Below are 25,828 nucleotides of genomic sequence, written 5' to 3'. Positions count from 1 at the left end.
CTGGTAAAAGATAAACAATATCCCTGTATCAGAGACAAAAAAGACTTTGTTACTCAAAACATGCTTTCATAGCAATCAATGTGAATATTAGCCTGTTTAAAATTCATTCCCTTTACCTCCCATACCCTACAAAAGTGATGTAGACAGTCCCAGATAGATACTACACAACCAGTGGTTTTTGGTTTGCAGCTGAAGAATCCAGAGTTTGAGCATCCATCTCTTTTGTAGCACATAGTAAGCGTATATGCTCTTTGTCCCAGAGAGAGACAGTACCTCATCCGTCATGGTTACTCTCTACAAATAATTCTTAGATAAAAAGAGTGTGCATTAATGCATCTTTGTTACTATGATTTTTTGTCACAAAAGGTTGCATGCATACTTTATACTCAGATTCATTCAGCTCCCAGGTTAAAAGGCATGGCAACCACATTAGCTAAGCTCTTGTGATCATTGTGGATCATATCACAATGGTGTTCAAGAAGGAGAGATCACATAGAAAGACAGGAAGCCTAAGTGAAGGGTGGGGCCATAATTTCTCTTCTTACAACAGTCATCTTGTGAGAACTAACTCAGCATCCCACAAGAACTATCTTAGAGGGGCTCAGTGGTAAAATGCTTGCCTCGCATGTGTGAGGCACTGAGTTCAATCTTCAGCACCACATAAAAATAAATAAAGATACTGTGTGTTCATCTACAACTAAATAAATATTTTTTAAAAAGAACTCTTATTCTCTTTCAGGAGCAATGATGTCCCCAGACCTAATGACCTTTTACTTGGCTCCACATCTTAAAGGTCTCACCACCTCTTAACATTGTCACACTGAGAAATAAGTTTCAATGCATAAACCTTGGGGGACACACTAAAACCATATCCAAATCATAGCAGCATGTCCAGGTCTTGCATTGTTGACACACTTAGCAAGACCCATAGGAGTGTGAGAGAGCCACAGAGGAGGACTGTCCTTCCCAATAGACACATGGTGCTTTGGTTGCTTGGAAGACATTGGTTCACTGAGTCATGTAGATATTCCAAATGTTGACACATTTCTTTAAACAATATTTTTAAAAATCACATTCATTAAATCACCATTCATGTCATCAGAAAGTCTTTGAGTCCTGAGAAGTTTTCAAGTTCACAGTGACTGGGACATGATTTTCAAGTCTAATTTTCACTTGAGATCTAAAATTTTATCATTAGAACCAAATACTGTGAGTTGTTTTCCTTAAAGCAGTAGGTTTACTTTATTTGATTTCAGTGGAATGTTTTCCAGTGACTTGAGTCTGAATAAACATGGTGGGATTATCAGTTAATCTTTCAAGCAAATAAAAAAAAATTAGATTCCAAGGGGAAAAAAGTGGCTAGTTTGGTTTGCAACTCAAATGATTGCACAAATGTTTTTCTTCAAGACAACTACAGAGTTTCAGAAGGCAGCTCAGTGTATTATGGCCACTTCCCACTTCAGGACATGATATACTAAAATGACCTGTGCTTTTGCAGCAAAATTTAATAAAATTGATAATTGTTACTGCTTTGTCAAAGACGTTCCTAAGTGACTTTTTGAAAACTGTGATGGTAGAGTAGGCTGGTACAATTGGGAGCCAATGTTATGATTTGCATTAGGGCACCAGCACTTTTATCCACAACTATTTTGTACTAGTAGCAAGGAAAAGGTCAACCCCAAGAAAAAGGGAAATAATTTTTATTATTAATATGAAAATATTTTTATTTCACAGACCTTCTGGAGAGGTCTCAGAACAGATTTTCATATTGGGTATTTGGGCCTTGGTTTGGACCTCTGCCCCAGGCCCTGTGAATACTAGATAAAGCTCTTCGAGGGATACAAAGACCAAGAGAACAAAATGGGTGTTTACCCTCAAAGAATCCATGGTGCTTAGTATGTTCAAAAGTATAGATACCTTCAGTGACCCAGAAGCAAGAGAAATGAGAGGAGATGCAAGGTGGGAACCCTGCAGAATGAAGAACACAGGACTTCTCCAGCATTTGGGCAGCCACCATTTCTCTCTAGCCACTCAATAGCACTCAGACTTTCAGACCAAGCATGGTTATGTCTTAAAATTTATCAAGAAAAGCCCAAAACCCAAATTTTCCTATGAAACATCCCATATTTTAAAAGTTGGCAACTAATTCTCTTATTAAAAGAAAAAAATTCTGTTGCTGTTAATCTAAATATCAACAGACTGAATTCAGGCTGTGGATGCCAGTTTGCAATCTCTGGTCTAGAAGAGCCGAATACATAAATAATTGCAATATAAACTCGTCTAATGAACCCACAAAATGCCCAGGTAGAGAAAGAAAGGCCTGATAATCACATCTTCCCTTTTCCAAAGATGCCAAGAGATCTGTGTACAGCTGCTTCATGTAATATACTTGGCAACTTTACAAGGCAGGAACTATTATTATTCTCTACTTTACATGAGGAAGCTGAGAATTAAATGGATAAATAACTATCCCAGAACCATATGATCAAACCCCTACTGCTCTCCCCACCTTCATTTCCACTTCTCCAGACTCTCTGGATGTCTTTCTGCTCCATAAGCAAGTACATTTCTGCCGCAGGGCCTTTGTGCATGCTGTTCTGTTCTGTCTGGATTGTTCTTCCCGCAGAGGGCTTCCTTCCCTGTAGCTTTCGGGTGTCTATGTAAAAGAGCACCTTCTCAGAGAGCCCTGTACAATCTTTCCTATGATAACTACATGTGTGTGTGCGCGCACACACACACACACACACACATTCACACACACACACACACAAGTATAACTTCAACCTGTTTATTTTCTTCTTTCTTTTTATATATCATTTCTTTTTTATCTTTTTACTAACACATATTAATTCTTCATAATTTATTTTTATACTAATATGATAGTTCCATACATGCTTACAGCATGCATTGATCAAATCCAATCTTCCCTTATTCACCCTCCCTGACACATACCCTTCTCAACCTCAGTAATCACCCTTTTACATTCAGGCTGGCATTTTTTTGAGCTTTGTACATATACCATTTCTTGAAATTATAAGATTTCTGTTTCTGCTTATTTACTGTCATTCTCCTACTGTCATCACCACTAGAATGAAGCCTCTGGTGGGAGGTAGCCCAACACCTAGGACAGTGATTTGACACCTGGTAAGTGCTCATTAAATATTTGCTAAATGGATGGAGATGGAAAAGTGCTACCAGAGGACTCAAGAGACAGAAATACAAGAATCACACACTTGTCACTTATAAGATACTTGCAATTTACTTCAAAAGAATCTGATGATCATGCAATAAAACTCTATGAGAAATAAGCCCAGAGAGGGAGAAATCAGTTGAGCAATGAGATCAGGACAAGCTCATACTGGAAGAGGTGCTTGGACTCCAGATCTAACCGGTAACTTTCCCACAGGCACAGGCCACCCAAGGCTAACTTACCACATTTCAGCATGCAAGCATTTTTATCTGTTCAATTCTTTATGCACAACATTGGCTATAGACTTTACTGATACAGTATAAAATAGATTGATAAGGGCTGGTGCTGGGGCTCAGTGGTAGATCACTCACCTAGCCCGTGAGAGGCACTGGGTTCGATCGTCAGCACCACATAAAAATAAATAAAATAAAGGTACTGTGTCTAATTACAACTAAAAAAAAATTTGCAAATAGATTGATAATATATTTCTTAAATGACTAAAAACCTCGAAAAGGTCTTTCCAAAAGAAGATCTCCAAGTGGCCAACACACATAGGAACAAGGTTCAACTTCACTATTCCTTAGGGTAGTGCAAATTAAAACCATACCAACAGGTCTGGGGATGTGGCTCAGTGGTAAAAGCACTTACCTAGCACGTGTGATGCCCTGAGTTCAATCCCCAGCATCACACACACAAAAAAAAAAAAAAAAAAAAAAAAAAAAAACACCAACATACTTCTATATTCTGGCAGAATGTCTAAAAAGATTAGCCATACCACATGTTGATATAGTCATATGAAGCCTTATGCATTGCTTTGGGGCACATAAATTGATACTACTATGCAAAACTGTTTCAAAATATCTCTTTTTCCTAACATATGCATGCCCTTTCACCTGGATATTTCTCTTGTTTTCTATGCCCAGGAGAAATAAGTGCAAATATCCACAAAAGACACTTTCAAGAATGTTCATAACAACTTTATTCTTAATGGTCAAAAATCCAAATACCCATCAATTAATAAATGAGTAAATAAATTGCAGCTCATACATACAGTGGAACACTACACACACACACACACACACACACACACACACAAGCCCAGTAGTCTCAAAACATGGCTGAATTTCATTATACTGAGTGAAAGAAGCCAGATACAAAAGAGAACATACTGAATGTTACATAAAGGACAAGAATAATAGTCATAACTCTTTGTGATGAAAATCAGAACATTGGTTACCTCTTGTGGTGAAGGAGTATACAGACTAGGAAGAAATGTAGTGCAGCTGTCTCGAAATGTCCCCACGGTTTTGTTATGATCAGGTGTGGTAAGATAACAGGGAAATATCGCCTCTGAAGGAAGAGTTTTTGGTTACAGTTCCCAACACCACAGCACACAGGGTCATCTGAGGAAGTACCAGCCTTGGTCAGGAGGCAGGAAAAATGAAGGGAAGGCTTGGGCCATGGCATTTATTGTGGTTTTCAAGGGGAGGAAGGGGTGAGGCAGGGCAAGCAAGCTGAAGGAATTTAGGATCGGCTAATTTGAATAATGTTGGCAGGCTCTGGGGGTTAGAGGTGGACCCCAGTTGTCCAGTTCCTGACCCTGGAGTGATTTAGGGAAGTGAAAATATTCCCTTGGTGTGAGAATCAGATAAAGGAGGTGGTTCAGGACTGATTTCTTTGTATACAAAAGGCATCTGCAGGTGAGTTGCTTCCTAGCTCTAGGACTGAGCTAGCCCTGGGAGAGGCAATCTCCCTGGCCAGCAAAGCATCATGTGATGTCAAAGCATCATGACATACAGAATATAAAAAAATTATTAATAGAGGATCTTTTCAGAGGGATAATAAGCATCTCTCGACATTTGCAAGATTCACTGAGCTGTTTACTTAAGATCAATGTATTTAAATGCACTTTATACATATATATATTTTTTTTTTCATATTTTTAAAATACAAATATAGAATTTAGTTTGGACCATAACCCTAAAAGGAACTGTCTCATCAATCACCACTCAACCCCTCACCCTTTTTCCAGTTTCAAAATCTTCTTCCTTACTCCTAAACGCCAGCCCCAGGGCTCTGAGCACAGCCTCTTCTGTTCTGGCCTCAAGGCATCTTGGCACATCCTTAATGCCTTCAGTCTGTCTCCAGAAACACAGCCCTCCAGCTGCCAGCCTAGAACTTAGCAAACCTTCCCTTTGACTTACTATTTCTCCTGAGTTTTTCTGTAGCAAAGTAAAAAGAAAGGAAAATGTACTCCAGAGTACTCCATCTGCCACTTTCTCAGGCCACTTTTGCACTAGCCACCTCCCTCCTTCAAGCTTCCCTCCACCCTCCTGGGATGCTTAGAGCACTCCATCACCCCTTCCTGGAGACTGCCTGTATTGGTCCATTTTCCATTGCTATAACAAAATACCTGTAGCTGGATAATGTAAAAAGAAAAGAGTCTTATTTAGTCCACAGTTTTGGAGACAGAAAGTACGAATAGCAAGGCACTGGCTCCAGTGAACTCCCTTACTTACTTGAGTTCCCTCAGGGTGACAGCATCATGGTGGTAGTGTATTTATGAGGGAGAGTTTGAATGGCAAGGCAGCAAGCCAGAGAGCAGGGAGGAGCTTGGTCTTTTATAACCATCTTCTCACACAGGAACTAAGTGGGGTCCCATGAGAAAAATATTAATCCCTTCCCAGGTCCGCTTCCCCAATGATTTAATTACCTTCCACAAACACCTCCCACCTTCAAGGTCCCACCACCCCTTAACACAGTCACACTGAGGACCAAGCTTTCAACATATGAACCCTTGGGACAAACTATATTTCAACCACAGCACTATTCATCAATCATCCTGGATGTTTATCCCATTACTAGAAATGAGGCTAACTGAGGTCAGGAGTGTTCATCTAACACCCAGGAACTTTGGGCTAGTCATGGTAGGGAGGAGTGACACTAAGATGGAAGGCAACTGAGCCGAGCCTGAAGGCAGCCTGGGGCAGAGGAGAGACTTGGTTCTCCACATAGAGAGCGAAGACCTGGAGATCGCCGGCCCAATGCTCAAATGATCACGTCCCACTCAAGTCAGATGCAGTTGGTTTTCTGACCAGATCTCTTCTAGCAATCACATCACCATGTTGTGGCACCTGGATCTTATGGCTAGAGCCCCTCACTTCTGTCTTCCAAGGCCAGCACAGGCCTGCTTGTCCCAGAGGAGCAGAGGCTTACAGCAATTGGTACACAAGAGGTTAATACAAGGGTCATCCAAGTGACCATGAGGCCTTAAGGTACATTTTCTGAGGTGTTACCTCTAACAGCCCAGCCAAGCCCTGCTCTGAGCTGATTTTCCAGAGCACAACTTCTGTGTCACCATATTACAGGATTCAAGCCTTTCTAGCCTGGGATAATGTCAACTCGGTGGCCATGCGGTCCGCCCCTGTTTAACTTCACAACGTTACTAAGAAATGCCTTCTTGGTGGTGGCTCAGCCCTGGTCCAGCCAAGGACAATCTTGGAGAAGCAGAGCTGGCCCACACAGCCTACACAGATGGGCAAGCAGACACGATGGCCTGCAGCTCAGGGAGCCAGCTCTGGCCTGCTGAAGAGATCCCTGGTCCAACTAGTGTGTCAAGAGCCTGCTTGGGACATTCCCTCTTCAATCCTGGAAAGGAACAGCCTGATTATACCGGCTGCTGGTCTGCACCACTCTCAACTAAGCAGAGCCCAGGAGAGGAGGCCTGCACCTGCCAGATGGACCTGCTCATTAGCATGGGGAGCATGGTATTTCTTATGCAAATGAGGGCAAATAAATCCTTGGGAGAAATGAGAACACAAACATGCAGTGGAGCACAAACTTCACTGGGTACTGGCTGATGGGAGAGGGAGCAAAGGGAGCCCCTAGAGGACTTTTAGCCTCAGGTGTTCTGAATTTGCCTATCAGGGCTGCCCAAGAAGGAGACTGAGGTCCCTGGGGCCCATCCAACCTGACCTGACCTACAGCCACACACAGAACCACAGGGGGGAAGTAGACAGGGAAGAAAGGAAGGCACTGGGAGCTGGGACAGGTGAGGGGCCACCAATGCCTGCCCAGCCCCAGCAGAGAAGTAGGTGCTGACCAAACCAAGCCAGCAGCCAAAGAGCCAAAGAAAGGACCAACCACGGCCTAACTCAAGGGACCGCCATTTCTGGGACATCTCCAAGTCACCACAACGCCACACACAACCTGCCATACTCAAGCCTTGCCCCAGAAGAGGCTGTTCCCTGCTCCATCCCTAATCTTCCAATGACTCTGACACAGTGCCGGCCTAGGGTGGTCCTGGACCCTACCTCACCCTCCGCTCAGATTTCATGCCCATCACTCAGTCCTGCTAGTTCCAGTTCCTGAATATCGTCAGTAACTCACCTGCTACTCCATCTCCACCGCCTCCTCCTTATCTCAGGGGATGGACCTCCTGCCCCCTATCCACTTTGGAGCTCATCTATCCGAGGACCTTCTCAATGTGCTCCCCTCAGGCCAACCACCCAAACCCTCCTCTGTCATTGCTGGCTTCAGCCCTCCCTCCCACCTCTGAAAACCCTTGAGCTTGACATTTTGACTCACCAGTGCTGTCACACTGGCCCCTCATCTGCATCTCTCCGTTCCCTTGTCAAGGCTTTTGGCTCCTGGCTCACTGGTCCTCTCAATCCTACTACTGTCTGATTCTTATATCCCAAGGTCCCACGGAGCTCCTTCCTGCTCCTGGCCTTCACTCTCACCTGCTCCCTAGATTTCCCAGCCCCGTCATCACTGATATCTGCAGGCATCACCCTCCTGCACCACCATCTCCCATCTTTTCACCATGTGGGTGGAGATCTGAGGAAGGGGACTTACTGGGTAGAAGCCATGGAGTCCCTTCTGATTTTCCCAAAGACCTAGAATGCAAGGTCTGAGGTCAGATTAGATAGGGAGCTGGAAGACCCCAGGGCCTGAGAAGGGCAAGGGATGCTGCAATGGCATGTGGGAGAGCAGAGGCCTGAGAGGGCCAGGGTAGGGCGGGCGATTGCTGGGTGCTCTATGGGCCCACTTAAAGGTCTTGGACACAAGTTTGAGACCAGGTGACTTGGTCCTGAATTTTATTTTAGCTGGGGTGCCAGGGAGTCTGAGGCTACTATTAACTAGCGGGGACAACAAAATGAGAGAGAAAGGGTGCATGTAAAAAATGTGACTGTATGGAGTAATTGTAGAATTTAAGCTGGAAGAGAAGGGAAGGGAAGGCACCTGGAACAGGGGCCTGATTGATGCCTCCTTCCTCTTGGCCACTCCCCCTCAGTCTTGACCACATCCTCCCTCGTCCCCCAACTCCTCCTGTCAGAAGGCCCAGTGCTCAGTGCTTGGCCCTCCTCTTATCCCTAACCACACTCATTTCCTTGGTGATCTCTTGCCCAACAGATTTAAATGCCATCAAAAGACCTCTACTTTTCAAATTCATCCTTCAACCCAGATCATAAATGTAGCTGCCTTATGACACCTCACCCTGAATGTCTTGTCATCAACTCAAATGAAATAGGACCAAAACGGAGTTTCTAATCTGCCTGCACCAGACCTGCTCCTCTCATCAAGTTCTGCCTCTCAGTGGATGGCCATATCATCCTTCCAGGGGCCCCCATCCAACCCATCAGCAAATTTTCAGGGCTCTTCTTTCAAAATGCATTCACGTTCTGACGTCTTCCCTCCACCATCACCTGTACAATCACGTTCAACTGCTTCTGCCCTTCCCTCCACTGTAAGTTAGATCATGTCCCTCCACTTTTAACAGTTCTGTCACGGCTCTCCCTTTCTCTCATGACAAAAGCTGAAGTGCTTCCAGCAGCACAGGAGGCCCTCAGGACCTGCCCCTCTCTCTCTCTGGCATCTCCCCGGCCCACTCCCCCTGGCTCTCTTCATTTAAACCACATTGGCAACTTCAATGATTCTCAAGTTCTCCAAGTACAGGGACTGAGCTGTAGTTCTTCCCTCTGCCTGGAGCTTTTCCTGGACACTCTCGTGACCAAATCCCTCACTCACCTCAAAGATTTGCCCAAAATTTACCTCCTTAATGATGCTCCCCCTTTTTTGAATTGCTTTTATTTTTTAAATACATGACAGTGGAATGCATCACAATTCTTATTTCACATATACAACACAATTTTTCATATCTCTGTTTGTATATAAAGTATGTTCCCACCAATTCATGTCTCCATGCATGAACTTTGGATAATGATGTCCCTCACATTCCACAAAACGAGGCCCTTTTTTAATACCAAAACCTACCTCCTCATCCCCCTAACTTTGTTCTTTTCTTCCTTCCTTAGCACTGATCGTATTGTACCACATTAGGTAACTTATGGATTAATCGTGTTTATGGTTTCTTACCTGTCTTCTTCCACTAAAATGTGAGCTCCATGAGGGTAGGGATCATTGCCTGTTTCGACCCCACTCTGTCCCAAGTGCTTTGCATAGCACAAGTTCATAGCAGGGGCTCAACACAAGTTGAATAAACATGAAATGCTCCGTGACCACCCTGCTTATAGACACAAGTAAACACAGCAGCTCTGGTCTAACTCAGAGTTTGACTTAAGAGGGAGAGTAACAGCGTGAATGTTTCTCAATTATCCTCTAATTGAAAATGTTAAATCTCACTGGAAATGACTTGTCAAAAAGAAGAAGGTTTTTATTGACTCAGATAACTGAAAATCTCAAGCAGTTAGTTGTAGGCATGGCCAGCTCCAGAGGGACATATGCTACTGTCACAACTTGGCCTCATTATGGCTGCCTTGAGCCTGTGGTTGATTGTTCTCCACATGGTTGATTGTTCAGCAGTTTTCAGGTCAACTCCCTCCCTGTCTCCAATCCATGAGGCAGAATTTCTCCTAAGAGTAGTCTTGACATTAGGTTGCCTGAACCCCGCTTGAAACGTGTGGCCCCCTGACCCAATTGTCATTCCCAGGGAATGGAAGACAGTGACCCACCAGATGTGGAGAATTTGGAGTTGGTGAAGTAACTGGAGTCAGTCTGAACCACATGGACTCAGGTGGGGAAGAAGTGAAGTCTGATATCAAAATCAGAGCCACAGGTGCAGGACGGGCATGAGAAGCTATCCCCCTGGATATATGCCAAGGGAATGGGGACAACTCCAAGGGACCTAGTAGATCTCAACATTAACAGTAGCCCATGAAACCCAGAAAACCTAAACTATACAGTCCCTACCTCAGTTTCCATTCAGATAAGAAATAATACAAAAAAGCTCAAGATATCAAAAGGTCCCCTTTATCCAGAGTCTGGCCTGAATTGCAATGCAGGTAGCTTAACATGTGGCAGGTAGCTACAGAATTCCTGACCCCATGCTCCACCAGCCTCCAAACCAGAAGCCATTAAGTCAGGACAAAGATGGATGGCCATCATCATGACCATCATGCCTCATTGTTCTAATACTATAGGACTATGCACCTCGGCATGAGAAGAAAAAGAGAAGTTTAAATATTAAAGAATTAATGGTTTAATTATAAACCTGAAAAACTTGAGAGAACTAACTGAAAAGATATTAAAATGTTAGAGTAATTCAGTGAATTGTAAAATTGATTTCCTATAATTTGTTACAGGGTATAGAAATAACAAGCTGGATTGTGTGACACAAAAAAAAATATCATTCACAAAACAAAACAAAAAAATTTTTGAAACTAGGAACTATTATGAACCTCAAACTATCTAAAAACTATATAAATAAGGTTGGGGGTATAGCTCAGTGGTAGAGTATTTGCCTAGTATTTAAGAGGCCCTTGGATCAATGATCAGCAATGCACACAAAAAAATTAAAATAATAAACTCTTAAAGAAAAAATTAGAAATAAAATGGGAGCTATAAGGAAAAATATATGAAATTCTACCAAATGACAGAAAAAAATTTGAATAAATAGATATGCCTTGTTCTTGAATACAGTCAGCCCTCCCTATCTGCAGGTTCTACAGATTCTGCATCCTTGGATCAACCAACTACAAATAGAAAATATTTGAAAAAAAAATTGCATTTGTATTGGACATGTATAGTCTTTTTCCTTATCATTTCTACTAAGCAATATAGTACAGCAACTATTTACATAGCATTTACATGGTATTAAGTATTATAAAGAATCTGGAGATGGTTTAAGATACAGCAGCCCCGAAAGGACAAGCTTAGGCTATATGCAAATAGTATACTATTTTATATAAGAACCTTGAGCATGTGTGGATTTGGGTACCTATGGAGTATCTTGGTACCCTAAGGGTACCAAGTGATAACTATACGACATTGAAATAAACTATTAAAGACGCAGTAATTGGTTGGATAATGTCCCCACCACCACCATCAAATTCATGTCCTTCCTGAAAGTTTACATTGTGACCTTATTTGGAAGTAGGGTCATTGCAGATGTAATTATTAAGATGATGTCATCTTAGTTTGGAGTGGTTTCTAAATCTAATAGAACTGGTGCCCTCAACAGAAGAGGGAAAGAAACACAGAAAGACACACACAGGGAGAACACCATCTGTTGACAAAAGCACAAGTTGGAGTGATGTGTCTACAAGTCAAAAATCCCCAGTGATTGCCAGGAAAACAAAGTTAAGAGAAAGGCAAAAAACAGATTCTTCCCTAGTGCCTTCAGAGGGGAAAAAAAAAAAAAAAAAACATGGCCTGTCAACACCTTGATTTTGGACTGCTAGCCTCTAGAACTGTCGAAGAATACATATCTATTGTTTTAAGTTGTGCAGTTTATGGGCACTTGTTACAACAGCCCTAGCAAACTAATACAGATATCAATGCCACACACATGCCCATATTAACTACAAGCTTAATTCAATCCTGACCAAAATCCTAAAAGATTTTGGTTTTTGGTGCATATGTGTGTTTGGAAGAATGGATAGTATTTTGTTCAATCTTGTTTCTGCTCATTTTTTGAGAGAAAGAAATTTAAAAGTCAAGCTAGATATGGGAAGGTAACTCGGTGATAGAGCACCAGCCTAGCATGCACGAGGCTCTGGTTTCCATCCCCAAACTAGGAAAAAAAAAAAAAAAGAAAGAAAGAAACCTATTAGAATGAAAATAAAGTTATATCCAGGAAATTTCTGAAAAGGAAAAGTGACAATGCTGGACTAACACTTCCTCCCGATTAACCATGATTAACCTTTATGGTGCCATGACATGACAGAGGAGGATCATTGAATCAGCAGGCAAACGTGCATCATTCCATAAAAGGTGTTGAGACAACTAGAAAGTTGATCTGTTAAAAATTAATACCAGACCACAGCTGTACTGCTTTCACTCAAATAAAATCCCAGTGGATCAAATTATTAAACTTAAATGATTTAAACAGAGATGTCCAATTCTAAATGATGGACCATATTTACATCACATTCCATTCTACCAACAAGAAATAGCAGAGAAGGCCAGGTGTGGTAGTATACACCTGTAATCCCAGCAGCTCAGGAGGCTGAGGCAAGAGAATCACAAGTTCAAAGCCAGCCTCAACAACTTAGCAAGACCCTAAGCAATTTAGTGAGAGCCTGTATCAAAATAAAAAATAAAAAGGGCTAGGGATGTGGGCTGGGGCTGTAACTCAGTAGTAGAACACTTGCCTAGCATGTGTGAGGCACTTGGTTCAATCCTCAGCACCACATAAAAAAAATAAACAAATAAAATAAAGGCATGCTGTTCATCTACAACTACAAAATAAATTTTTAAAAGTGGGGGGGGGGGGCTGGGGATGTGATTCAGTGGCTCAGTTGTTAAGCACCACTGGGTTCAATCACTGATCCCTCCCCCCCCAAAAAAAGGGAGAGAAAGAAAGAAAGAGAAGAACTAAGCCTTACTTTCAAATGAATAAGCTCCCTCCCAACAACAAGGGAATACCAGAACAATGCAAATGGTGGATCAAATAATTTAAGAAATTTCTAGAAAACAAAAAGTAAAAAGCCATATAACCTAGGACCAGAGCTGAAGTGATGCCTCTTGCAAAGGGGTTCCATCACCCAAATGAGGTTGCCCTTACAAAAATCCTTCCAACATTTTAATGAGGAAAACAGTAACTAACCAGATGAAATTTTCTATTCATCTTATAAATCATCCTCTATGTGCAAATATTTTTAAAAATAGAAGCAAATAGGGGCTGAGGTTGTGGCTCAGTGGTAGAGTGCCTCCCTCACACGTGTGAGGCATTGGGTTCGATCCTCAGCACCACATAAAAATTAAATAAACAAAATAAAATAAAGGCATTGTGTCCATCTACATCTAAAAATATTTGTATGGGTAAGAATGAGACCTCTAACTGGTGTTTATTGGACCCTACTCAGACGCAAACTCAGAAATTTCTGAGCAAATTTATTAGAGCAAACCTATGTCTAACACACACACACACACACTACTGTATAAGATGATACACAAACCAAGGCACAACACACTGACCTGTGCTTGCCATGTTTTGCTCATGACTGTGTCCCAACGAGGGAAATAAACAATTGGGGGTTTGCCACTGCACAGACACCCCACAACAGAAAGTCAGGAAGGATACTGGTTTCAGGCAAAGCTCAAATTACCTCCTTCTCCTCCCCCTGCACAAATACCTTTCAGACAGGTCTTAGGTTTTTGTAAGCTCTCCTCCAAAGACCTTCCCCAGCAAAGACTGCATTTACTGAAATGTAATTATTCTCCTGATGACTTTGCTGAGTTCTGCCTAGTCCTGCTGGTGCTCCAGCCTCAGAGTGTGTCCTTTGAGTTGGTTCCAGAAGTTGTGATGGATTTTCACTTATCACTTTCTCAGCCCCTCTCAGGCAGCCTGCAGAAACACAGTCTGCCCCATAGCGCAGAGCGGAACACTCTGGCCTTTGCTGCACAGTGGGAAACGCGCTCTGGATATTCTTGAGAAATGGGAAAACTATGTGGAGGCCAGAGCCTCTGTCTCATTCCACAGCAGTCTGGAAGCATCCCCTCGGGGCAGTGGCTAAAGAGTAAACACAGTTGACTGCCATAGGAGGAAATAACCAGTACTAAACAAATCCATGGACATTTTCACCCTTTGTTATTAAAATTAAAGCAATTTTGAGGTCTCATTTACATTCATGAAATTAACCAAGTTCTAGCAAGGGTACAATGAAAGTGGCCCAAGTATATATACAGGGCTACTGAGCACAGCCCTTTCCCCAGGAGGTGTAAGAACCCATAAGTCCCCAAATTCCCTCGGCTACCTCAAGTGCTCTCCATCACTTGCCACCAAAGAGTCCTGACTAAAACAAGCATTGGACTGTATGTTTAGAGCAACTTTGCAAAAGTAGAGAAAACGGCAGATCACCACACAAGATTTCCTTAAAAATGAAAGATAGAAACATTAGCACAATAGAACAAGATGTAGCCTTAAAATGATATAAAAACTAAGTAGCAATATGGGGGGGAAGGCCACAAATAATATCCAGTTAAGGTGTGGGGGGACCTTTCAATGAGGCCTACATCGTCCTCTCAGCTATAGTTATCCCTCAGTGGCTGCAGGACCCCATCCATGGGTACCAAAACCCACAGATGCTCAAATCCCTTATATAAAATGGTGTTATGTTTGCATAGAACTTATGCATATTCTCCCTTTTACTTACAGACTTATGAATTCCTGATAATACATAATATAATGTAAATCCTATGTAAATAGTTTTTATATTGTTTAGGAAATGTCAAGGAAGAAAGTCTATACATGTTCAGTACAGACATAATATTTTTCTGAATATTTTTGATCTGGGATTGCTTGAATCTGTGATGCAGAACTTACAGGTTTGGAGGGCCCACTATATAAAAAGAAAAGAACTTAAGGTTTTTCGCTAGCTCACTATATAAAAAGTAGCGGTATGCTTGGGCAAGAATGAGACCTCTGACTGGTGTTTATTGGACCCTACTCTACACCAGGCCAATTGCTAAATGTCATCACATTCAGTATTCACTCTAACCTTGAGGCAGGCCCATTTTGCACATGAGGATCCTGAAGCATCAAGAAGTTAAATAGCTTGACCACAATCACAGCAGCAGGGCCCAGACCCCCAATGAGAGCTCTCAAAGGCAATAGGAAAAGGAAAATCAGTCATTGAAATGTGGTAAGGACTGTTTGGAAGCTCTTGTTTCCAAATTTCCTTCTGAATTTTTCCATCATTTTTCCAAATAAAATAATAAAAAATCTGCAAAAGGATTAGCTCAACCTCCTCTCTAGGAAACCTGTCTGAATTCCTCCTGCCACCTAAGAGCTCACCACCCCATTCCTCATCTGCTCAGGATGGAGACTGCCACAAGGCCTTGCCAATGGCTGCTGTGATGGGGTCCATCTCTGGGTCTGCATCTCTGGTACCTGGCACAGGGCTGGACCACAGCAGACTCTCAGGCCATATTGGTTGGACTCATTAATAGGTAATTAGCAGTAACAGCTACACAGAGGTAGTTCCTTATTTAGGACCTCCCTCATTCCTAAGGATCCTCCAGAGGGCCAGCCTTGACTTGCCCCCTGCATCCCACCTTCACTGATTAGGCCTTCTAGGTCACTCTCCAATCCACTTCCTCTTTCCCCAAGCCTATCACCCATTGTTCCCATTGTAGCCTTGTATTAGTCAGCTTTATGTTACTACAACGAAATATCTAAAAGAATTAATTTATATAGAGAAAAGGGTGGTTTAGCCTATGGTTCTAGAGATTCTAGTCCAAGACCAAGTGGTCCCATTGCTTTGAGTCTCTGGTGAGGGCACTGGATAGCAAGGGCAAGGAGTGTGTATTGAAGCCAATTGTTACATCATAAGGCAAGAGGCAGAGGGGGACCAGGGGCTGGCGTCCCACAATTCCCCTTGAGGGCAAGACCCATTGACCTAAGGACCTCGCACTAGCCCATACCTCCTAAAAGTGCACAACACCTCCCAACACCTTCACCCTGAGGGCCAAGCCTTTACATATGGACCTTTGGGGGATGCTCAACATCCAAACACAGCAAGCCTTGAGTTCAGCCCTGGCTTCAGCTACAGGCTCTTGTTCTGGAGTGGTCTTTCTGACAGGCAGATCTTTGCCAGCCACTGTTCAGGTTTTTTGCTAGCTCACTGTAACCTTCAAAGAAAACCCAGGCACCTCAGCTCGTGTGACCCCATCCAAGCCCACTGCTGCCATCCTTTGCCACTTCCGCCCCTCCATGCTGGCACTTGTCACACCAAGAGTTCCAGGTTCCCAAACACACTGCACTTCTTCACACCCCTGACCACACTGTTCCCCTGCCCAGCATGCCCTCCTACACCACCTAGTGACTTCCTGTTTTATTTATTATTTTGTCTTGATGCCTACTTATTTATGGAGTACAATATGATAATGTGACACACATATATACACTCTGTAATGAACAAATCACTTAATACTTCTTTTTCTTTTTTGAAATAGGGTCTCACTATGTTGCCCAGACTGGCCATGAAACCCTGGGCTCAAGCAATCCTCCTGCTTCAACCTCCTGAGTAGGTGAAACTGCAGGTGTGTGCCATCATACCTGGCGTACCTTTATCATATCTTTATGGTGAGAACATTAAAAAACCTCTCCTATTAGGAATAAAATCAGAATAACTGTTAAAAATATATAAAATAAATATAAATTTTCAAAAAAAAACTCTTCTAGCTATTTTGGAATATTTTATTAACTAGTCACCCTACCATATAATAGAATGATGCAACTTATTCTCCCCATCAATTTGTGACTTTGTACCCATAGACTAACCTCTTGTCATTCTCTCTTGTCCCTTCCCCTTCCCAGTCTCTGGTAACCACTTTTCTATCCTCTACTTCTCTGTGGTCAACGTTTTTAGATTCTACATATATGGTTATTGTCTTTCTATGTCTGGCTTATTTTACTTCACATAATGTCCTCCACAGGTCTATCCATGTAGTTATAAATGACAAGATTTCATTCTTTTTCGTGGCTGAATAGTATTCCAGTGTGAATACATCCTACATTTTTTCCCCACATTTTCTTTTTTTCCCACATTTTCTTTATGCACTTATCAATTGCTCTATACATTTAGATTGACTCCAAATCGTGGTTATAGGGAATAATGATAAGATAAACATGGACATGTAGATATCTCTTTGATATGCTGATTTCATTTCCTTTGGATAATAGGCCAACTCATGTGGACATATTGCTGGGTCCTCAGTAATTCTAATTTTAGCTTTCTGAGTAACTTCTATACTGTTTTCCATAATATTTACACTAACCTACCTTCCCAACAACAGTGTTTCAGAGTTCTCCTTTCTCTAAAGCTTTGTCAGCGCTTGTTGTTTCTTGTCCACGTTTTAACTTTGAGGAACTCCTAGACTGCTTTCCAAATGCCTGTACCATTTTACATTTCCAGTAGCAGTGTATGAAGGCTTCAGTTTCTCCAGTCTTGCTAATACTTCTATCCAACTTTCTGATTTTAGCCATGCTACTAGGCATGAAGTAGTTTCTCATTGTGGTTTTGATTTCTATTTTCCTGGCGACTAATGAGGTCGAGCATCTTTTTATGTGCTTCTTGGGCCACTTACAGATCTTTGAAGAAAATTCTATTCTGATTGTTTGCCCATTTTTTAACTGGGTTATATCTTTTCTCATTGAGTTGTGAGGGTTGTTTATATATTCTAGATATAAGCATCTTATCAGACATTAAAATATTTTTATTTTTTTGAGAGTGTTCTTTGCAAAAAAGAAGTTTTTTTATTTTTACAAAAGTACTAATTATCTGGGGTTTTTTTCTGTCATCTTTAGTACTGTATGTATGTATATATATGCATGCACTTGCAGGCTCATGTGCACAGAATGGGATTTTTTTCCCAGATTTTCGGAAGTAGATTGCTATGCTTTTGGTGTTTTCCATTCTGTGCATCTATCCAGATTTTTCTATTTCTTCTTCAGTCAGTTTTAATAGTTTGTCTCCTTCTAGGAATTTGTGCATTTAATCTAAGTTATCTAATTTGTGGGGCATAGAGTTGCCCATAGTATTCCTTCATAATCTTTTTTATTTCTGTAGGGTCAATAGTAATATCCCCTCTTTTGCCTAGAAAATACTTACTCATCTTCTACAATCCAGCTAATACTTACCCAATTCACTGCCTTCCCACACACCTTCCTGCTGGGCTCTGCCTCCACTGCCTACCTCGTCATGCTGTACCAGAGGGTCATGCTGTATACTCTGAGCCACAGGCTGTTCACTTTCACATCAGGACGTACTAAACTTGTCAAAGGCTCACCACTCAGCTCAGGAAAACTGGTAACAGGGCACCTTTCCAAATGCAAGTAGCCCACCTATTCTTTCTATGGGGCAAAAAAAAAAAATTCTTCCTAGATCTTATAAATTAATTACAAAGGAGGTAAGGTACATGAAAGGCTGTGGGAGAAACACTGCACAATTAGCTACTCAGAGAGCGTTTTATGTAGCCCTCTTTCTCTCCCCAGAGATACTTGGCATGAGTGACTTAACAGATAAGGTTTGAAAGTTAAAACCAGTTCCCACTCTTGCAGTCCCCAAGGCCCTTGGGACGCTATCGCCAGCCATCTAAATCGTGTAACAAACACCCAAGGCCGAACAAAGCATGTCAGGGCTGTTCCATCAGAACCAAGGAGGTTTTTATGGGATCCCTTTGCTAATTAAAATTCACTCTTCTAGACAGCTGTGATCTTTGGTGTCTTATGCACCTGAAAAATATATCTTGACATTTAAGCCACGCTCGCTGGGATGGTACCAGTAGCAGTAATAAGCCACAAATTCCAATCAGAATGAAAATGCTAAATTCTATGTTTGGGGCTTGATTTGAAGGGCAAGGATACTCAAATTCCTAAGGTTTGTCATTAATCCACCAACCCCCAGAGGGATGGATGATCCCTCTCTCTATCCTTGGAATGTCACGACCATCCACTCAAGGCCACCGCCCACTCCTAAAATTTAAGGCTGCAATAACAAACAAACCACATTTTTGCTCTGGACCATGCGGAACGCTGTTGATGACTAGTTAGCATCTACACAGCACATAGTTCAGGAATGTACTGAGTCACAGTGGGTCAGGATGTGGGTGAGCAGAGCCTCCATCCCTGTTCCAGCTCAGCTCCAAGCCTACAGTGGCATTTACGCACTACCTCTGCCCAGGGGTCCAAGGTCCCTAAATAGGATCTGAGGGCTTAGTGAAAACAGGAAACTCCTGGCTTATTGCTGAACCCCTGTCTATAGGACTCCTCATTGCAGGATCTTGACCTTCAAGTTATGCACACAGAAGGAAGTTTTCAAGGCTCCCCATTCCCCGCCAGGTTCCCAAAAGACCGCCCATGGAAGAATAGGAATTCTCTGTAAGCTCAGCAGCACTCTTCAGTTTGTAGAGAACAAAACCATGCATTTCTGACCAGGGTGGCTTTGAAAAGTGTCTAAAGTGTGGGCCCCAAACTTTCTCCCCCTCCATGGCTTTGCAAGAGTAGCGCTATTATGCCAGATTGCCACTTCCCAACTGCTACTGTTTAAATATGGTTTGTCCCCAACAAAACTCACGTTGAGGCTTAATTCTTCAACATGGTAGGGCTGGGAGGCGGGCCTCATGGGAACTGATTGGGTCATGGAAGTGGAACAACACCTTTCTCACAGGAATGAGCTAGGTACTGCAGGAGTTTGACCCTCTTCTCTCTCTTCCACATATACTCATTTGCCCAGAAGCCAAACAAATGCTGGTGTCTTCCCAGTCTCCAGAACCATGACCTAAATTAAACATTTTTTCTGTATAAATTACCCTGCTTGGATATTTTGTTACAGCAACAGAAATATGGACTAAGGTACCCATCCTCTGCCCTTGGTGCAAGACCAAACTTACGGTATCTCTTGCTACCCACATCTCATCAGCTAAGTAAAATCAACCACATCCTCTCTGGGGCCTCCCCCACTTATGCCCCTGATGCACACAGCCCTGCCAGACCACACTGTGCTGCCATTGCCTGTAGAGCAGGGATTCATAGAGCAGGGACAGGAACATAAGAAGAGAACTAGTGGTTAAAAAGATCCACCACACATCAGGCCCAGAGAAAAGGGTGGGCTAAAGAATGGGAGCAGAGGAGTGAGATGGTCTTCTCAGGGGAGAGAGGCTATCCAAGGAAATGCTATGTTTGTTCTTTTTGCTTCCTCCAGGAAGATCACCAGAGAACAGAGAATTTCAGGAGAAAGGGTCAGAGGGTGAAGAGCAGAGTAAGGGCAGACTCACCAATGGGGCTCTGCCCTCATCCCCTAGTCACCTCCCAAAAGGCTCCCACTTCCTATCACTGGTCATGTTGTGATTAAGGTTCTACATGTGAATTTGGGGGATCACAACATTCAGACCATAGTATTACAGATTCACAAAAGAAAATTTGTTGTGAAAGTGTGCAGAGTGTGAGGTGGGAACATCTCAAGCCAGCTGCTAATGCCCATTGTCACTCTCCTGCCCAGCAGGTACAGCTGATGTTCTCGTCTATTGGTGAGCGGGACCAGGTGTGGTTGGTGACACTGCAGACGCCCTGGGCTGGGGCAGTTCTGCCAGCTGCTCCTCAGAAAAAGTGAAAGGCAGGTTGTTAGGTCACTGCTGTGGAGACTCCTACACCATCGTCTATTGTAGCTACCCCTTATCCTTGGTTTTACTTTCTGCAGTTGCATTTATCTGTAGTCAGCTAGGGTCAGAAAATATTGATATTTGTCTTGACTCTTTCAATGGAGACCACATTCATGTAACTTTTATTACAGAATGTTGTTATAATTGTTCTATTTTATTACTGTTCTTATTGATCTTTTACTGTGCCTAATTTATAAATTATACTTAGCATAGGTCTTCATGTGTAGGCAAAAACAAGTACTATTCATGACTTCAGGCATCCCCAGAGGGTCTTGGAACATATCCCTCAGATAATGGACGACTATTTAGCTTGAAACATTCTGACCATCCTGGAGGCTGATAGAGGGGAACACATGATAGAAACCATGAGGTAGATCTGAGATGCCCATCTCAGGTTCTGTCTTTTCTCTCCTCCCAATACCATGTTTGAGTTGGATCCAAGGTCGTTGAAACTATGACCTTTAGAAGTCTGTTGCAAAATATTTTCTAGCTTGTTAGGCACCCCACATTTTTTTTTGTTTTGGTGAATTGATTTTTTTTTCATTGTTTTTTGGAGCAAAGAAACAATTGGTTTTTGTTTATTGATCATATATCAAGCAACTTTCTGAGCCACCTTATTAATTCTAGTTATCTCTATAAATTTGGGGGGATGCTCTATTTATACAATCACATCATTAAGCAATAATTACAGTTTGGTATCCTTTTTTCTAACCTTTGTACACTGAATTTCTTTTTCTCCTTTGCCAGCACTGTCTGGAATCGCCAGGAAAATATTGGATAGAAAAATCATACTGAGCATCTGATTTTTATTACTAATTGGCTAAGGACAACATCTAGCATCTAACTGTCAAGTATAATATCTGCAATAGATCATTAGTATACATCTTCTTTTTGTCTTCATTTGCTAGAGGTTTGGTTGCTTTTTTTTAATCATGAGATTCTTTTGAATTTTATCAAATTATTTTTCCATATCTTGTGAGACTATCAACTGCCATTTTCTCTTTCTGCCTGTTAATGTGGTGCCTTAGTCCATTTTCTCTTGCTATAATAGAATACTTTGAGACTGGGTGATTTATAAAGAAAAAGAGTTGGCTCACAGTTCTATAAATCCAAGAACACAGCTCCAGCTTCAGCTCTGCTTCTGGTGAGGGCCTCATGGCAGAAAATCAGAAGGGCAAGCAATCATTTGAGGAAGAGGCCAAATGGTGAGAGAGAAGCAAGAGAAAGTCAAGAACAGAAATCACTTTAAAAACCCATTCTCATGATAATTAATCCAGCCCCCATAAAAGTAAAAACTCATTCATTCCCTGGAAGATGGCATCACTGTATTCACGAGTTGGAGCTCTGTTCTATGACCTAAGCCCTCTGAAAGGACCCACCACTTCTAAATAATGTTCCATTGGGAATCAAAGTTCAACAGGGGTTTTGGTGAAAACAAACCATATTAAAACCACAGCATGCACTGAATTCACTAGTAGACTTTTCTAATGTTAAATCCACCTAGAGTTTCTGGTATTTAACAACCTTGACATGAACTGTATTTACATGTATTGCCTGGATTTGGTTTGTCGATATTTTACTTTGGTGATGTTTGCAGCTATGTTCATGACTAGATTGACTTGTCATTTATTTTTATCCTGATTTTCTTGTCTAGTTTTAGGGTCTAGGTTGTTTTGGTATTATAAAATGAGTCAGAGAAGGTTTTTTCTTTTTCTCCAGAAGAATTTTTATATAAGACTGAAACAATTTTCAAGACGTTTCTTTTTTGTTTTATTTTTGTTTTTTGTGGTATTGGGGATGGAAGCCAGGGCCTAGGGCATGCCAAGCACATGTTTAGTGGTAATACTGAGCTATATCTCCAGCCCTAAAGTTTTCTTAAATTTACCTCAGTCTATCGTTTTCTTTGTGAAAGGTTTTTTTTAACTCCTGATTTAATTTCTTTAATATCTAGACCATTCATTCAGGTTTTCTATTTATCCTTGAGCCGATTTCTTTGGATTGAGTTTTCTAGATGTTTTTAAAATGTGTTTAATTTATGGGCGGCAAGTCATTCATGTTTTTTATTTTACTATCATTTAGACTATTGCCTAGGAAGTATATCTCCTTTTATCATTCCTAAAAGTTTTGGGGCACTTTCGCCCTAGATCTTCTTTATAGTAGCTTTATTGAGATAGATTTCACATATCATAAAATACACCCATTTGAAGTATACAGTTCAGAGGTTTCTAGTGTATTCAGAGTTTTCATCCATCACCACCATCTAATTTTAGAACATTTTCGGTATTCTTTTTCTTTCTTTGAGTTGTCAATGGACTTTTATTTTATTTATTTATTTACATGTGGTGCTGAGGACCAAAACCAGTGCTTCACACATGCCAGGCAAGCTTTCTACCACTGTGCTACAATCCCAGCCCCAGCATTCTTAACATTAACTGGCATTCCCCACTTCCACTCCCCCCTTATCATCTGAAACTGGTTTTTAATATTTGTATGTTTACATGGTTCAAAGGTCAAATGACATTCAGAGGTATAAAATAGGTATAAAAAGATACCCAGAGAATTCTAACTTTCACCTTCTCCCCATCTTTATTTCTGCTGCCACCATAGGTAACCATTTTTATTAGTTTTCTGAATTTCCTTATGCAAATACAAGAGAATGCAAGTACACTTATTTCTATTTTCCTTCCTTACAGAAAGATAACATGATATATACAGTATTCTGCACCTTCCTTTTTGACTTAATAGATCCTGCAGAGCATCCTCATTCTTTCTTACAGTTGTGGTTCATGTTTATTTAATCAGCTCCCTATTGACAGACCCTTGGCTTGTTTCCAAGATTGTGCCATTACAAACAATGCTGTAGTGTGTAACCTCATTCACAGGTCATTTAATACTTGTGAAGATCGAGCCATTGAATAGGTTCCCAGAGGTAGGATTGCTGAGTCAAAGGATAAATACATTTGGGCTTTATATATACATGTATGTATACATAGTACATATATACGTGTGTGTGTGTATGTTTATATATATATAATGCCCAAATGTGTGTGGTGTGTGTGTGTGTGTGTGTGTGTGTATCTCCAACTGCTCTCTCTCAGAACTGTACAATCTTGTATTCTCTACAACCAAATCTATTTTTTCACCTCCCCACCCACTATTCATTTTCAAACTTTGGATTTTTGCCAATCCAATTTATTATAAATGGTGTCTAAGGGCAGTTTCATTTGAATTTCTTTTATTAAGACTGATGTTGAGTATTTCTTGACGTTTAAAAACCATTTGCCTTTCTTTCTCTGTGACCTATCTATTTCTTTTCTTGGCCTGTTTTTCTATTGAGTTCTTCTGGCACTCTTTCTCACTGTGACAAAATATCCTGAGGTAAACAACTTAAAAGGAGGAAATGTTTATTTCAGCTCACAATTTTAGAAGCTTCAGTCCGTGATCACTGAGCCTCATTTGCTTTTGAGCCTGTGGTGAGGCAGTGCATCATGGCAGGAGCACACAGAAGAGGAAAACCGCTTGCCTCATTGCTGCCAGAAAGCAAAAAAAAAAGAGGGAACGGGGTTGGAATACCAATATGCCCTCAAGGGCATACCCCCTGTGACTTAGTTCTTCTAACTAGGCTTTATCCTGAAGTTTCTACTACTTCTCATTAACTCCATTATCTACAGACTAAGGCTTCAACCCATGAGCTTTGGGGGTTATTTAGGATCCCAATAATAATACTTATAAATGCAAATGTGTGGGTTTAATTACCTATTGCTTTATGACAAGCTACTTCAAAACTTAGTGGCTTAAAGCATCAATAATGCATAATTCCTTAGGATTCTGTGGGTTGAATGGTCTCATCAAGAAGCTTCTTTCATTCCAATTGCCTCCAGCTGGGGTGACCCTCTTGGCTACATTCATTTGGCAGCTGGGCAGAGCTGGACAATCCAAGAAGACTTTATTCACACGCCAATACCTTAATGCTTCTCAGTGGGACCTCTTAACGTGGCAAAGTTGGGCTTCTTCACAGCATTGTGGTCTCAGGGAAGATGGACTTCTTACCTGGTAGCTGACTTCGAAGAAGGAGGAAAAAGAAGCTGCCAGTTCTCTTAATGCGTGGATTATGAAGTCACAGAATATCACTTCTGCGTTCTCTTGGTCACAGTAAGTCACAAGGCTGGCTAAATTCAAGGAATAGGAAATAGACTCCACCTGGATGGGAGAAGTGGTATGCGACAGGGAAGGAAAGAATTGGTGGCAGGCATCTTCAAAACCATCTACCACCTCATCTACATTTTTAGGTATATTATTCCTCTATGTAACTAGTCAGAAATATTTCTTGCCAATTTGTCATTTGCATTTTGACTTTGCCTATGTTTCTGGCTCTGTGTGTCTATGTGCATGCATATGCTTATCATGTAGGATTTTTAAAACAATTTAATTTGAAGCAGATATAGACTCACAGAGGTTTCAAGGATATTATAGAAAAGTTTCCATGTGCCCTTCAGTTTTTCCCAATGATAGCATCTTATATAACTACCATACACTATCTAAACCTGCAAAATCAACATTGGAACAATGTGTATCTTTTCATCACATATGTGAATCCATGCAACCACCACAATAATCACAATTTAGAACTGTTCCATTAGTATGGAGATCTCCTTCTGGAACTATCCCATTATAGTCACACCCTCCTACCACTCCTAATCCCTGGAAACCACAAATCTGTTTTCCATCTCTTTAGAGGGTTGAATAGTGGCTTCCAAGAAGATATGTCAAATGTCTAACCTCCAGAATCTGTAAATATGATCTTATTTATCGCCTTAGTAGTTTTTCTATGGCTATTGAGACAGATACAGATACAGAGACACACACACACACAGAGAGAGAGAGAGAGAGAGAGAGAGAGAGAGAGAGGAGAGAGAGAAAAAAAAACAGAGACTAGGCAACTTTTAAAGAACAGAAGTTTATGTTGACTCATGGTTCTGGAGACTAAGTCCAAGATTGGGCCTGGATTCTATT

This window comes from Marmota flaviventris, chromosome 5 (assembly GCF_047511675.1).
Source record: "Marmota flaviventris isolate mMarFla1 chromosome 5, mMarFla1.hap1, whole genome shotgun sequence".
Taxonomy (NCBI): Eukaryota; Metazoa; Chordata; class Mammalia; order Rodentia; family Sciuridae; genus Marmota; species Marmota flaviventris.
Note: the sequence above shows the minus strand (reverse complement) of the source record.